Source organism: Crocuta crocuta, unplaced genomic scaffold (assembly GCF_008692635.1).
Source record: "Crocuta crocuta isolate KB4526 unplaced genomic scaffold, BGI_CrCroc_1.0 scaffold5, whole genome shotgun sequence".
In the NCBI taxonomy this organism is placed as follows: Eukaryota; Metazoa; Chordata; class Mammalia; order Carnivora; family Hyaenidae; genus Crocuta; species Crocuta crocuta.
The window spans coordinates 3,413,446-3,426,803 of record NW_027530500.1 but is presented as its reverse complement, the minus strand read 5'-3'; the positions used below and the strand labels follow the sequence as shown (position 1 = coordinate 3,426,803).

Here is a 13,358-nt window from a genome sequence, read left to right as displayed (position 1 = left end):
GGTTTTAAGTCCTATTGATATTCTAATACTTCACAACGCACATCCCCAACTCCATCCTTATACTCCAGAGAGGAGAGTAACTGCTTCCATGGCATTTCTACATGGTTGTATAATAAGGGTCCCACCTTCAACATGGTGAAAGCAAGATCCCCACTTCCCTAATTTAAAAAGTTACCAGTTGCCTTTCCCGTTTGGTTATTGGAACTTTTTTTTTTTTCTTTTCTTCATCGTTTTATTTCACATAAGCCTAAAGGTTATTGGAACTATTATCTCCTCAATCGTTCAGGCCCAAACCTCCACATCCCCCATGCTTTGTCTTCTTCCTTTGTCCCTATTTCCAATCCAGTAAGCCCAGTACAACTTCTTCCAATTATTTTCTGGAGGTGAACCATTTCTCATAGTCACTACTGTCATCTCATCTCCTATAGTTCTTCCCTGCACTCATGTCACTCTATCCACTGACTTCCTTCCTTTCCACATGTTAGATACATGTGGGGTCTATAGTAATCAGGGCTTTAGTCTGCAGACTGTTCTTACCTCCTGCTGCAACATTCCTTCCATGATCTTTCTGTGGCGAGCTCTTTTATCACATTTAATTCTTAATTCTTCAGAGACCTTCCTTGATCACTCTATTGAAGTAGCATCCTCTCTACTCCAATGGCACTTTTTACTATCTGACATTTTTATCTCTTTAATTGCTTACTTGTTAATCACCTACCATTTTTAACCATATTATAAACTTGATGGAATGTTTTATTTTACTGCTACTTCCTCTATTCCCAGTAATGAAATCAGAGTCTAGCAAATTGCAGATGGTAAATAAATAGCTACTGAATGTACCAATAAGAATTTGCATTACTATTCTTTTTATTTTTTAAAGTTTATTTATTCATTTCTTTTAGAGAGAGAGAGGGAGGGGTAGAGAGAGTGGAGAAGACAGAGAACCCCCAGCAGGCTCCATGCTATCACAGCAGAGCCCTATGCAGGTCTCAAACTCACGAACTGTGAGATCATGACATGAGCCAAAATCAAAAGATGGGTGCTTAATTGACTGAGCCACTCAGGCACTCCTGTGCTGTAATTTTAAACACCCTTAATTTTTGTAGGAGCACCGGAGTGGCTCAGTCAGTTAAGCGTCCAACTTTGGCTCAGGTCATGATCTCAACACTTGTGAGTTTGAGCCCTGAATCGCTCTCTGCTGACAGCTCAGAGCCTGGAAACTGCTTCAGATTCTGTGTCTCCCTCTCTCTCTGCTCCTCCACCGCTCGTGCTCTGTCTCTCTGTTTCTCAAAAATGAGTAAAAATTAAAAAATTTTTAAAAAACACTCTTAATTTTTCTAAAAAAATAATAATATTGTGAGTATTAACAAATTGCAATTTCTTGGGGGTAATGTATAGGTTTGAAGTTTTAATTAAATGAACCAGAATTTAAGAAAACAGCATGTGGCTTGGCAAAAATCTTCAATGTTGCCTGTAATCTCACAGAGTGTGAAGCTGTAAATTGGCCAAAAGATAAGTGCATTTCGGAAGTGGTACACTGTGGTGATTAACATGCCAATCAAATCAGCAGGGAAGAAGGATGCTGCTTGATTGTTTTATTATCATAAAATTGTTTAATATGTATGGAGGTGCTGTGTCCATTAGAGATCATGTCTGCACCTGAAAATAAGAATAAACAATGTCAGCATCTCTAACAAGTTTATGAACAGCAATAGTTAAAAACAAAACAAAACAAAACAAAAAAAGCCAAAAACAAAAACACCCAAAAAACACAAGAATACCCAACAAAACAAAACAAAACAAAACAAAACAAAAAACTCAGAAATACATTCTGTGGGAGTGTTGCTCTTTTCCATCTATCCTCAAAGTTCATTTGATCGTTATTGTTTTCTGGCAAAGAAGGAAACACAGATTTATTGAGTATCTCTTATCTTATGTGCGAAATTTTAGAAAAAAATGACCATTTGAGGTGGTGTTCTATTTATATGACAGTCAGCAAGTGTGGTAGCTGGTAACTTAACTCACTCTTGTTTACAAATAGCCACATCAATGGTAGCAAACTACAATCACTACAATGTATTATTATGGACCCGGAACCTTGCTAAAAATTGTACATGTATAATTTAATTGAATCCTCATTATGGCCACAGGAGATAACGTTGTTCCAGTCTCCTGAGACAATTAGGGTTTTTCAGTGTTAAGTACCATGCCCAAGGTCACAGATCCAGAATTGGAGCCCAGGCAGTGTGAAATCAAGGACTTTAGCATATGGCCACAAAGAGTTGGTGTTCTTGCCACAATACTACCCTGACAATGATATTAACAGCTCTTTGTCCAATGTTGGTCACCTCTTTTTAGCTCTAGGTTCCAGAGCTTCCTGCATTCAGGTCTCCAGTGAATAGAATGGATTTATTAAATCACATGAAATGGCTCAGATCAGGGATGTGGAATTAGTTGGTGCAATAAGAAGAGCATAGAAGGATGAAGATGCTAAAAATGTGCTACAACACAAAAAGAATTTGCCAAACTCTGCACTGAGTGTTGAGCTATTAAAGCCTCTAAAATTCACTGTTTTCTATGATTTATAAAAATAACATTTTGAGAAATGTCTGTTGGTTAGATCCATTTAGATCCTGAACATACATCATGGGACAAAAACATAATATTTTCTTTCCTTCCAACTTGTGCTCACCAGAGATCAAAACTGAGTCATAATGTAATTAGTAGAGACAGAAAATATTACAATTTTAAGGAAGTACGTTCAAATTAATGTTAAAAATAATAGTCCATGATGATGTTTAGATTTTCATTTCAGATGAGATATTATAAATAAAGGAGCATTAATGAGGGACCAGGAAAGAGTATTTGAAACACATTAAATATGTCTGATGATGCAGCTACCAAACCTTGATTCTGAAGATGATTTATCAAATTTATAGAGACTAACAAGGATTTGTCTCAGGATTACTCATTTAGTACAATTAAAATCTCTTCTAAATCTTAAGCAATCCTATCCATCCATTATCAATTTATGCCTAGTGTTATTTTTCTTAATCTGATGGATACAAAATTAAAGACAAGTCTTACTCAGAAGATATTTGAAATGAGGTAAGAGCCAATGCACATATGAGAAACAAGGTAAAGGCTGTACCAGAGGACTTTGAGGTAGGTGATTAAGAAATTAATTGCCATTAAGAATTTGTGTTATAAAACAATGTTTCCAACACCAATCATTCACTGTTTAATCAACACACACATATTTCATTTTTCTCTGGCTTGTTGAATCTTCTATAATCTATGTCTACCAGAACATATAGTTAATAAGCTGTATCAAAACAATCACTTTTCAAATTCAAATTGTTATGTTCTTAAAACTTATAAAGTATAAATGTAGCCTCAGAATGCCTTCAATATATAAATGTCTTCCTCAGAGATAGTCTGACTTTTGTTTCCATGGTGGTGAGAGCCAGAATTTTAGATAAATTTATTTTCATAAAAGGCTGAGAATTGTTGACATAGCATTTTTATCTGCTACACAAACACACTTCCAAAGTGTAATAGGTTATTGTGGAATGGAGGCTCAGCTCTGTCGAATAACTTGATGGAGGTCAGAGATATACTAATGATAGAGGAGGTCCTTGAACCCACATCTGACAGACACTGTGTACCTTCCAATATGCACACTTCTTAGCACCGTTTCCCCAAAATCAGAATAGGATATGAATAGCCTGAGAGAAGAGAAGGAACCTTTCGTGAAGTGGTGTATAAGCAATACTTTTGAAGTGGAAACAGCTATTACAAATAGGAGACAGGAAGACATGTATGAGTACAGCAGGAAATCATGATGAGGAAGAGAAGATATAAGTCAATGGAAGGCCCTGGCATTTTGGGACCATTTGGAACAAGTCTGGATTTGTTCTGATAAGAAACAACAAAAACATAAAGGGTTTTACTCTTTTTACCAGAATGATGACAAGATAAAGTGTGAACTTCGAAAATGCATCGAGAGAATGCACACCTAGCAGTTTGGATGATAAAGAGATGAGGGTGGGGGAGCTCAGTTTTTTTGAGGCAGGGGATAAAATGAGGTTTATTTAAGGACCAGAAAAAGGGGAAAGGTGAAATTTAAAGGATCTGTGAGACCTGGACTCTGATTGGCTTTTAGAAAAAAAATTCAAGTAAAAGCCCATTTTGAAAATATGGGTTTGGCATTCCAGGAAAATGATGTGATCAGTAATGAAAAAGCATCTCTTCTCAAAAACCTCAGTCCCCACACACATACAAAATACCTATTTAATTCTTCCATGACCAGATGCAGAGAAGTAGGGAGTCAGCCCTAACCTGACATTCTTGTGAAGAAATCGAGCCTTTGATACATATCAGGACATTTCCTCTTAATTCCTGAAATTGCTTTTGATCCTAAGTTCCATATTCTGAACGACTGATTCCATTTTGCAAAATAACTTGACTTTTGGAATAAAGGCAATATACAAAATATCAGTATCATTATTACTACAATTTTAAATACATTTCTTATAAATAATTGATGGCTGTTATTTATTCATCGTTGGATTAGAAATTCAGAGTGAAACTAAGTGAGTATTCTAAAAGAGATTTTCTATTCTTACGCCAGCTGAAGGTATTTGGAAAATCATAAGAGCTTATGACTGACTGATTGTCTTAATATTCATAAAATGGTCAAACTGTGTTTTATATCCTCTAGAAGATTACATTAAAATGTAACAGCAACATTAACAAAGCCACTAACATAAAACATTCACTTTCTTGTGGGTGAAATCAGTTGTCAAAGAAGAAGCGAGTCCTAGTTAGACCTAAAAAAGCAATTATCAGGGCCCCAATACTTATTTATCAATAATTACCTTTCTCAAATTACTGCATGCATCCCAAAGACGCTAAGAAGGTGTACATTCTTCATTATTTAGTAGGGATTTGGTCCGAATGTACGTCAAGACTCCAAACGTGTTTTATAAAATCAGACACTATGGAGATCAGATTCTGTTCTCAATCTTGTATTGCCTTTAACTCTAAGGTATAAAGGGCCACCAGACCTGATACCCTTTCTTCTGAACTATTTGCAAATGCCACCCCAGTGCCTCCCCATGGCCTAAGCAACAGGTAAGTACCAAATATTTCTTGAGGCACGTGAGTGTAATAGCTAAAAGCATGAGCTGTTTAATCAAATGTACAGGAAAGAATCCTGGTCTCTCACATTAAGTTCTTGAATGACTTTGGGAAATTCACTTAAACCACACTTCTCTTATTTGCAAAAGGAACTAATAATGGAGCCAGAGCATTAGGGGCATTTTTGGTACTGCTAATGGTGTACATACGGAAGCCCATCACTTACAAGTAACACCCTGTGTTCCTCCCAAGAAACTCCCTCCTTAATTGCCCATGGCCCATTTAGTCCATCCCATGCCCACCTCCCCTCCAGCAACCCTCAGTTTGTTCTCTGTATTTAAGAGTCTCTTATAGTTTGCCTCCCTCTCTGTTTTTATTGTATGTATTTTTCCTTCCCTTCCACTATGTTCATTTGTTCTGTTTCTTAATTTCCACACATGAGTGAAATCATACAGTACATGTCTTTCACTGCATAAGAGCTTTCTGCAAACTAAGGTACAGGTCTGACTGTTCCCCTGACCCTATTCTTTCTGGTCCCCAGCAAGGGTACTCTTGACTTCCCTGACCTGTTCACTCTAATGGAATGGAACTAAGAAAATATACCTTTCAACAGAAAAGAGAACTCTAACTCCACCTAGACCTAATTCCTTACAAGGAGAAGTTTTCAGAGAGTGGCCACTGAATGTCTCAGAGCCCTTATCTTATTAGAATTGCTCCTGAGAGCAGACGGGAAGGCTGAGACAGGTTTATGCTGTCAGTAAACACTTAAGTTACAGTGCATCCTACCCTAGGGGAGAGAGTTGTTACATTCAGTTATGATTTGGTTTTGGCATCACTTGTCCCGAGCAAAAGTGGTGCCCTGAAACAGGTCTGAATGAGTGAGTACAGGTAAAAAGTATAAGGGGGTGCAGAAGAGAGGTTCCCAAACTTTAGTGTGCACAAGAATCACCTGGACAGCTTGACACGGCACAGTTCCCCCTGCCCAATCACAAGAGACCAGGATGTCTGGGCTCACACCCAAAAATACATCTTTGTGGACACAGCCAGTCTGGAGAATGCCTTTTGCGAACCACTCATTAAAAGATAAAATGACCACCCATCTGCTCTACAACGACCCATTCTCCACCCTCTCTGTTTCAATAATCTACCAATTCTTCTACATAATATATCAGACACTTGATACTAAATAAGAAAAGTAAATGAAGGAAACAAATATTCTTATTTTAGAGAAATATTTTAGGGTAACAACTGTACTAACGACAATAGCTATAATTCATTTTGTGCCTGCCTCTTCCTATATATGAAATCTAACATATACAATAGGCCAATAAGGAATGTATTAACAATACTTTTTGGAAGGCATATATTGAGATTGCAGACAAGTGATTTGTACAATGCTACACAGAAAATAAGTGGTGGATCTGGAAATCAAATCCATGCTTTTCTGCGCTTCGGGGTGGCTCAGTTGGATGAGTGTCCAACTCTTGATTTTTGTTCAAGTTATGATCCCAGGGTCATGGGATTCCAGCCCCATGTTGGGCTCCATGCAGAGTGTAGAGCTTACCTGGGATTCTTTCTCTCCCTCTGCCCCTCTCTGCCGCTTATATTTTCTCTCTTTCTCTGTGTCTGTCTGTCTGTCTCTCTCTCTCTCTCTCTCAAATAAAAATTTAAAAAGGGCTCCTGGGTGGCATCTGACTCTTGATTTCAGCTCAGGTCATGATCTCAAAGTTCATGAGATTGAGCCCTGCATAGGACTCTGAGCTGACAGCATGGATTTTTTTTTTATCTCTCAAAATAAGTTAACATTTAATAATTAAAATATGGGGCGCCTGGGTGGCTTAGTCGGTTAAGCGTCCGACTTTCGCTTAGGTCATGATCTCGCGGTTCGTGGGTTCGAGCCCCGCGTCGGGCTCTGTTCTGGCTGCCAGCTCAGAGCCTGGAGCCTGTTTCAGTCTGTGACTCCCTCTCACTCTGACCCTCCCTTGCTCACGCTGTCTCTCTCTCTCTCTCCTAGAAATAAATAAAACATTTTTAAAAAAAATTTAATAATTAAAATAGAAATTAGGGGCACCTGGGTGCCTCAGTCAGTTAAGCGTCCTACTTTCGTTCAGGTCATGATCTTGCAGTCTGTGAGTTTGGGCCCCATGTCAGGCTCTGTGCTGACAGCTCAGAACCTGGAGCCTGCTTCAGATTCTGTGTCTCCCTCTCTCTCTGCTCCTCTCCTACTCGTATTTTGTCGCTCTCAAAAGTAAATAAACATTAAAAAATATTAAAAGAATTAAAATTTAGGGGTGCCTGGGTGGCTTAGTCGGTTAAGCGTCCGACTTTCGCTTAGGTCATGGTCTCACGGTTCGTGGGTTCGAGCCCCGCGTCAGGCTGTGTGCTGGCTGCCAGCTCGGAGCCTGGAGCCTGTTTCAGTCAGTGACTCCCTCTCTCTCTGACCCTCCCCGGCTCGCGCTGTTTCTCTTCTCTCTCTCCTAGAAATAAATAAAACATTTAAAAAATTAAAAAAAAATTTAAATTTAAATTTAAAAAAACCCTACTCTTTCAAAACTGGGTAGTTATATGCTGCTCATGCAAGACATGAGGTTAGCAAGGAGGAGACCAAATATTAAACAGTCAGGGTCATACACACATCTCACTAAAGTGTCCATTATCTGCTCTTTACGGACTTTTTTGTTCTTCCATGTAGAGATATCATAAACTACAGAAGGAACATAAGTCACTTTTATGATTTGTGTGTGTGTGTGTACATATGTGTGTGGAAGTGGCACTAGACAGTTTATAAATAATTGCTCCATACCTATTTGCTTCTAAATGCATGGTGTGTGTGTGTGTGTGTGTGTATGTGTTTGTGTGCATGTGTATGCACGTGCACACAAATTTTCTGGGCAAGGTATTAAAAAATCCACATGATGGGGCGGCTGGGTGCCTTAGTCGGTTAAGCGTTCGACTTCGGCTCAGGTCATGATCTCACGGTTCGTGGGTTCGAGCCCTGCGTCGGGCTCTGTGCTGTCAGCTGGCTTGGAGCCTGGAGCCTGTTTCAGATTCTGTCTCCATCTCTCTCACTGACCCTCCCTCGCTTGCACTCTATCTCTCAAAAATAAATAAAAATGTTTTTTAAAAATCCACATGATATTTTATGCAGTTGTTTAAATCAAACATTCATGGGTTGCCAAATATATGTGTATTTGATAGTGTGTAGAAACGCTGATGAACGTCGCTATTTTTCAACTTTTCCTCTAGATGTTTTGAGAGAGTTAAGTCAAGTTGGTAGAGGGTTCTTTCTCTCTGCATGCCTCAATTCTTTTACATTTCTATATCTAGAACTATTTTTTTTTCCCAGGAGAGTGGCTGGCACATATAAGGGACTTAATTTTTGACTGAGTGAACAAATGGGTGTGTCAGCACTGCCAGTGCATACAATCAATGAAATTGGATTAGCTTTTTCTTAACAACAACATGAAAGGATTCAAGGTCTACTTGATCCTTATACTGAAAATTTCCAACATGGCATTTCATGTACCAAAAGAAGGAAAAGAGGGAGGTAAGTAAAGAGATTTTTTAAAAAAAGGGAAGAGAGAAGAACAGGTGAAAAAACTTATAATAAAACATTTCTTGTAATTAGTAGGGACCTATAAAATAAAAAGCATATTAAAAATAAAAACTTGGTATAGTCCTCCACAAAATGACCTTCTTTGAGGATAGACATAGTACTGATACCTTTTGCCCTTAGCTTTATTGAAATATAATTGATATATATCACTATATATTTAAAGTGTAGAATAGGTTATTTAATACACTTATATATTGTAAAATGATTACCACTGTAACATTAGCTAACACTTCCATCACATCACACAATCACTGTTTCTTTTTTGTGATAAGAACATTTATGGTCTACTCTCTTAGCAACTTTAAGTATGTAATATAGTATCATTAAGTATAACCACCATAATGTACATTATATCCCCAGAGTTTATTCATCTTATAACTGGATGTTTTTACTCTGTGATATATATCTCCCCATTTCCTTCACCCCCATCCTTAGTAATCACCACTCTGCTATTTTTTTTTCTATCAGTTTGGCTTTTTAGATTCCAAATATAAACAAGATCACACCATACTTGTCTTTCTCTGTCCAACTTATTCTCCTTAGCAGAATGCCCTCCAGGTTAAACCACAGTGTCACAAATAACAGAATTCCTTTATTTTTAAAGGCTGAATAATATACTATTCCAAATATATTCCATATATAAAAATTCACATTCATCCATCAACTCACATTTAAGTTGTTTTCATATTTTGGCAACTATGAATAATGCCTTAATGAACACATTAAACAGAAATACAGATAGCTCTTCAAGACAATGGTCTTGGAGGGGGCAAGATGGCGGAGAAGTAAGGAGCTCCGTACTTGCACTCGCGCCCATACATCACACAGAAAAGATCTGAAGCCATTGGAAACCTTACAAAACCTGAGAGATTGGAGAAAAAGGACGCAGAATCCACTGAGAGAGCCTTCTAACGTTACTGCGAACTGGGGAAGATAAAATCGGGCCGGGATCGGAGACTCCAGGGTGGGAGGCCATCTCCCTCTACCCTCTACGGGGAGTGAGAGGGGAAAAGGAGAGAGTCCGAAAACAGAAAAACCTCTGCTCAGGGGGGAAAAATCTCTGCTCGGTGCATAGAAAGACCATACTTGCCAAATACCTGCACACCAGGTCCCCTCGCACCAACTGGTCCCGGGGGGCTGAGCACACAAACTGCTTCTTTGTGCGGGTTCCTAGTGGCTGGACTTCAGAGTGGTGGCGCGCCTGCCGCCATTGTAGCCCCAGGGCGGCTGGGGTCCCTGAAAGAGCCGCGCGCACACCAGGCGTCCCCGCTCCTGGCTGGCTGGAACTCGAGAGGGAAGGCAAAGAACTAAAAACTGGGAAATTTGCCTGTGAGTTCGTGTTTTGGGTGACGAGTCATNCTGGGGAAGGAAGTAAATGTGGAAATACAAGAGGCTCAGAGGACTCCCCTCACACCTAACTTGAATCGATCTTCTGCATGACATATCATAGTAAAAATGGCAAAATACAAGGACAAACAGAGAATTTTGAAAGCAGCTAGGGACAAAAAGGCCCTAACATACAAGGGGAAACCTATCAGAGTGGTGACAGACCTATCTACTGAAACTTGGCAGGCCAGAAAGGAATGGCAGGAGATCTTCAAGGTGATGAGCAGAAAAAATTANCAATGAGAAACAATGAAATCTGGCCATGTGAAGCAACGTGGATGGACCTTGAGGGTGTTAGACTGAGCGAAATAAGTCAGGCAGAGAAGGACAAATACCATATGTTTGCACATATAGGAGGATTAGGAGGAACTTGATGGAGGAACAAGGGGGAGAAGAAGGGGGGGAATGACGGGGGAAAGGGAGAGAGGCAAGCCATGAGAGACTCTTGAATGTTGATAAAAACTGAGGATTGATGGATAAAAGGAAAATAGCTTCATTCCCCTACATCGTCCGATCCCCAAAGCTGCCACTGACTGCCCAGCGCCAGGAGGAAGTTTACCAGCTGCAAAAAATTCCCTTGATCAGGAAAAGATGTATATGATGAGCAATCATCCTCCCCCCAGCTTTTCAGGGCAACACACCAAGGTTTCAATTCAGTTTTACCTCACCTACACTGGCAAAGCAGAGATGTATAAAGATGGCAAGGAACATGAAAGAAAGCTAGGGACTACCAATGGCAGCCAAGCAGGGGGAGCCATTACAGTTCATGACGACCTGCTTTCGAGACAATTCCAGGAGATTCACCAATGAAAATACTGTCCACAAGTGGGGGAGAGGCAGAGAGAGAAGGAGATGTAGAATCTGAAACATGAGCCTCATTTGCTTGTTACCATCCCCTCTAGCCACTTATGGCCCTGGAAGAATTCCAAGGGTAACTGTGTGCTTGCAAATGCCACTTTTCCTGAAATTGTGTCCTTCCAACCTTTTTAAGTGAATACAATCTATTTATTCTTTTAAGATCCCGTTTCAAGAGACCCCTCTTTGAAGGTTTCCTGGAATCACACAGAACTATTCTTTATGGCTAAATATATCCTATAGGTTGCATATATAGAACTACAATTATTCTAACTCATGCTACAATTGTGGGCTTGTGTCTCTGCCTCTTCCATAAAACTATGCGACCCCAGGGACTAGAATAGTGACCAAACTTGAGAGTATCTCAATAAATATGTGATGAAGGAATCAACAAAAGAATAAATGAAAACTACAGAAAACTAAACTAGGCCCAGAGTTTCCCTGAGATTTACCCAGGGGGTTCTAACATTTGGGAAATGTGAAATTATGACCTGCATACTTGGATTTTCTAATTGAGAAATGAAGCTTACCAAAAAGAAAATAATAATAATAAATAATCTATAAGGTAAAATAAAATAATTCAATGAGTACAGGCATTATTTTGTTATGGTTGCAATATAGTTTTAATTCATAGCTTCATTGCATAGATGACTAATTATTATATTATAAGTTTCTCCAAATATTGTAAAGCAACTAATTAAAAAATAAGTCCACAAATTCATAATTTAAGAAATCTTTTTGTGAGCTGTATTTATAACTAGACACTGTAATAAAGTTAACTAAACTATAACTAAAGGAAATATTAACATACAGTGTATTCCTAAACATAGGTGGAAAATATATGAAAAGAATAATGGTGATTATCAAGACGTTCATGGAAGTAGATTTAGAGGAAGAAAGAGCTCAGAACTTGGAAAAGCTGGGAAGGAAGGTCTCATAGCAGCATCTGAATCTGATAGGATTGGTCACTTCTCCTTCTGAAAGCTTCTAAGAACCTTTGCAGTCCCCTTTTTAAAGTAAAGTGTTTGGAAGACCCTAGAATCTGCCACTCTGCCCTCCTTGGACCTTACCTTAATCTTGTGTGCATGGTGCACCAGCTAAGCATTTCATCCTCATAGTTAAAAAATCAATTTATCCAGTCTGCAAAGAATAACAAGTGAATTAAGTGTTTCTTTTTCCTCAACAAAAGTAGGTCAATCTTCCTAGGCTGGAGGATAGAGAGTAGATCAAACACCAAGGGCAGGAGCTAATCTCTGTAGATACAAGTTGAGTTAGGAGAATAGACTTAAATAGTCTTTAAGAAAATTGACTTTATTTTCCTCCAAAATCATCTTTGTGGTAAATGGAAATGCATGCATATTCATCCATATACATACATATTAATAAACACACTTTCATCTGCTGACTCATACCTGGCTTCCTAATATTGGTGTATGTATCCTAAATATCAAGTTAAATCCATAATTTTCATTTATAAAGAACTCATGTTTTCAGATTTAGATTAATTTGACAGCATACCTTTACCTCGGTGTTTTTAAAAAATTTTTTATTCATTTATTTTTTTTTTTGCCAATTCTGTGTTCTTTCTGGAAATAATGAGAGATCTCTACATGGTAGTCTTGTGGGGAAGTGATTTGGCTCTCAGTGACAGAGAGAAAGTAAATGAGCTGAGTGGATAGAACAGGAAGTAGTCAAAGACTCAGCCTGACAGGGTATTAATCAGAAGGTGTTTCCCCCTGCCCATGCCAATTTATAATGATAATGATGTAACTGATCCGTTTATTATATTTTAATGCCATGCTTTTTTTTTTGCCTTCACTGTTTTCCTTTTTATCCATGATGACTTCATGTAGAATTTTCATGCAGTGTGCTTCAATATAATATGATATTTTAGTTACTAGCACTTCTTGAGTTGATAGTACAGAATCGATAAGTAAGATAAATTGAAGAGGAAAAATTAAATACTCTTGTCTGTGTTAAGCAAAAAGTGGTTTCTAAAATAAAAGACAGAACTAAAGAAATATAAAAATAGGAGAAGAAAGAAGGCAGTCGTTTGACATTGGTTCAAATAAGTGAGTTAGCGTGTTTATCCCAGGGGCAGGTAGATACAATGAAGCTTGAAATAGACGATGATCGCTAGAGCTAAAATGCAAGCATACTTCCTATCCCTCTTAATCACAGAAACCAATACCGTTCTCCCAAGTTAGACTTAATAGACCTCTTAGTAAATTCAAATAATCAAAACTCATGTTGCAGTTGTTTGATGAGAGAGAATATTAAGAAGCTGATGCAGATATTGTTGATATTGGAGTTATTTGCCAAGAGTTATTTGCCAAAAACTGATACGGAGTTTTTGCAT

General features: G+C 38.4%; 1 long non-coding RNA gene across 2 annotated transcripts in view; it reads right to left on the bottom strand.

Moving 5' to 3' along the window:
• Positions 1–1,099: 1,099 nt before the first annotated feature.
• Positions 1,100–13,358, bottom strand: part of LOC144233727 (uncharacterized) — a 31,976-nt gene continuing 19,717 nt past the window's right edge. The window contains exon 4 of one of the 2 annotated variants that reach the window (XR_013335742.1): positions 1,100–1,659. This is a non-coding gene — a long non-coding RNA (uncharacterized LOC144233727). Of the gene's footprint in view, positions 1,660–12,068; positions 12,140–13,358 lie in introns of those variants that run through there. The other variant, XR_013335743.1, reaches the window with a different exon arrangement.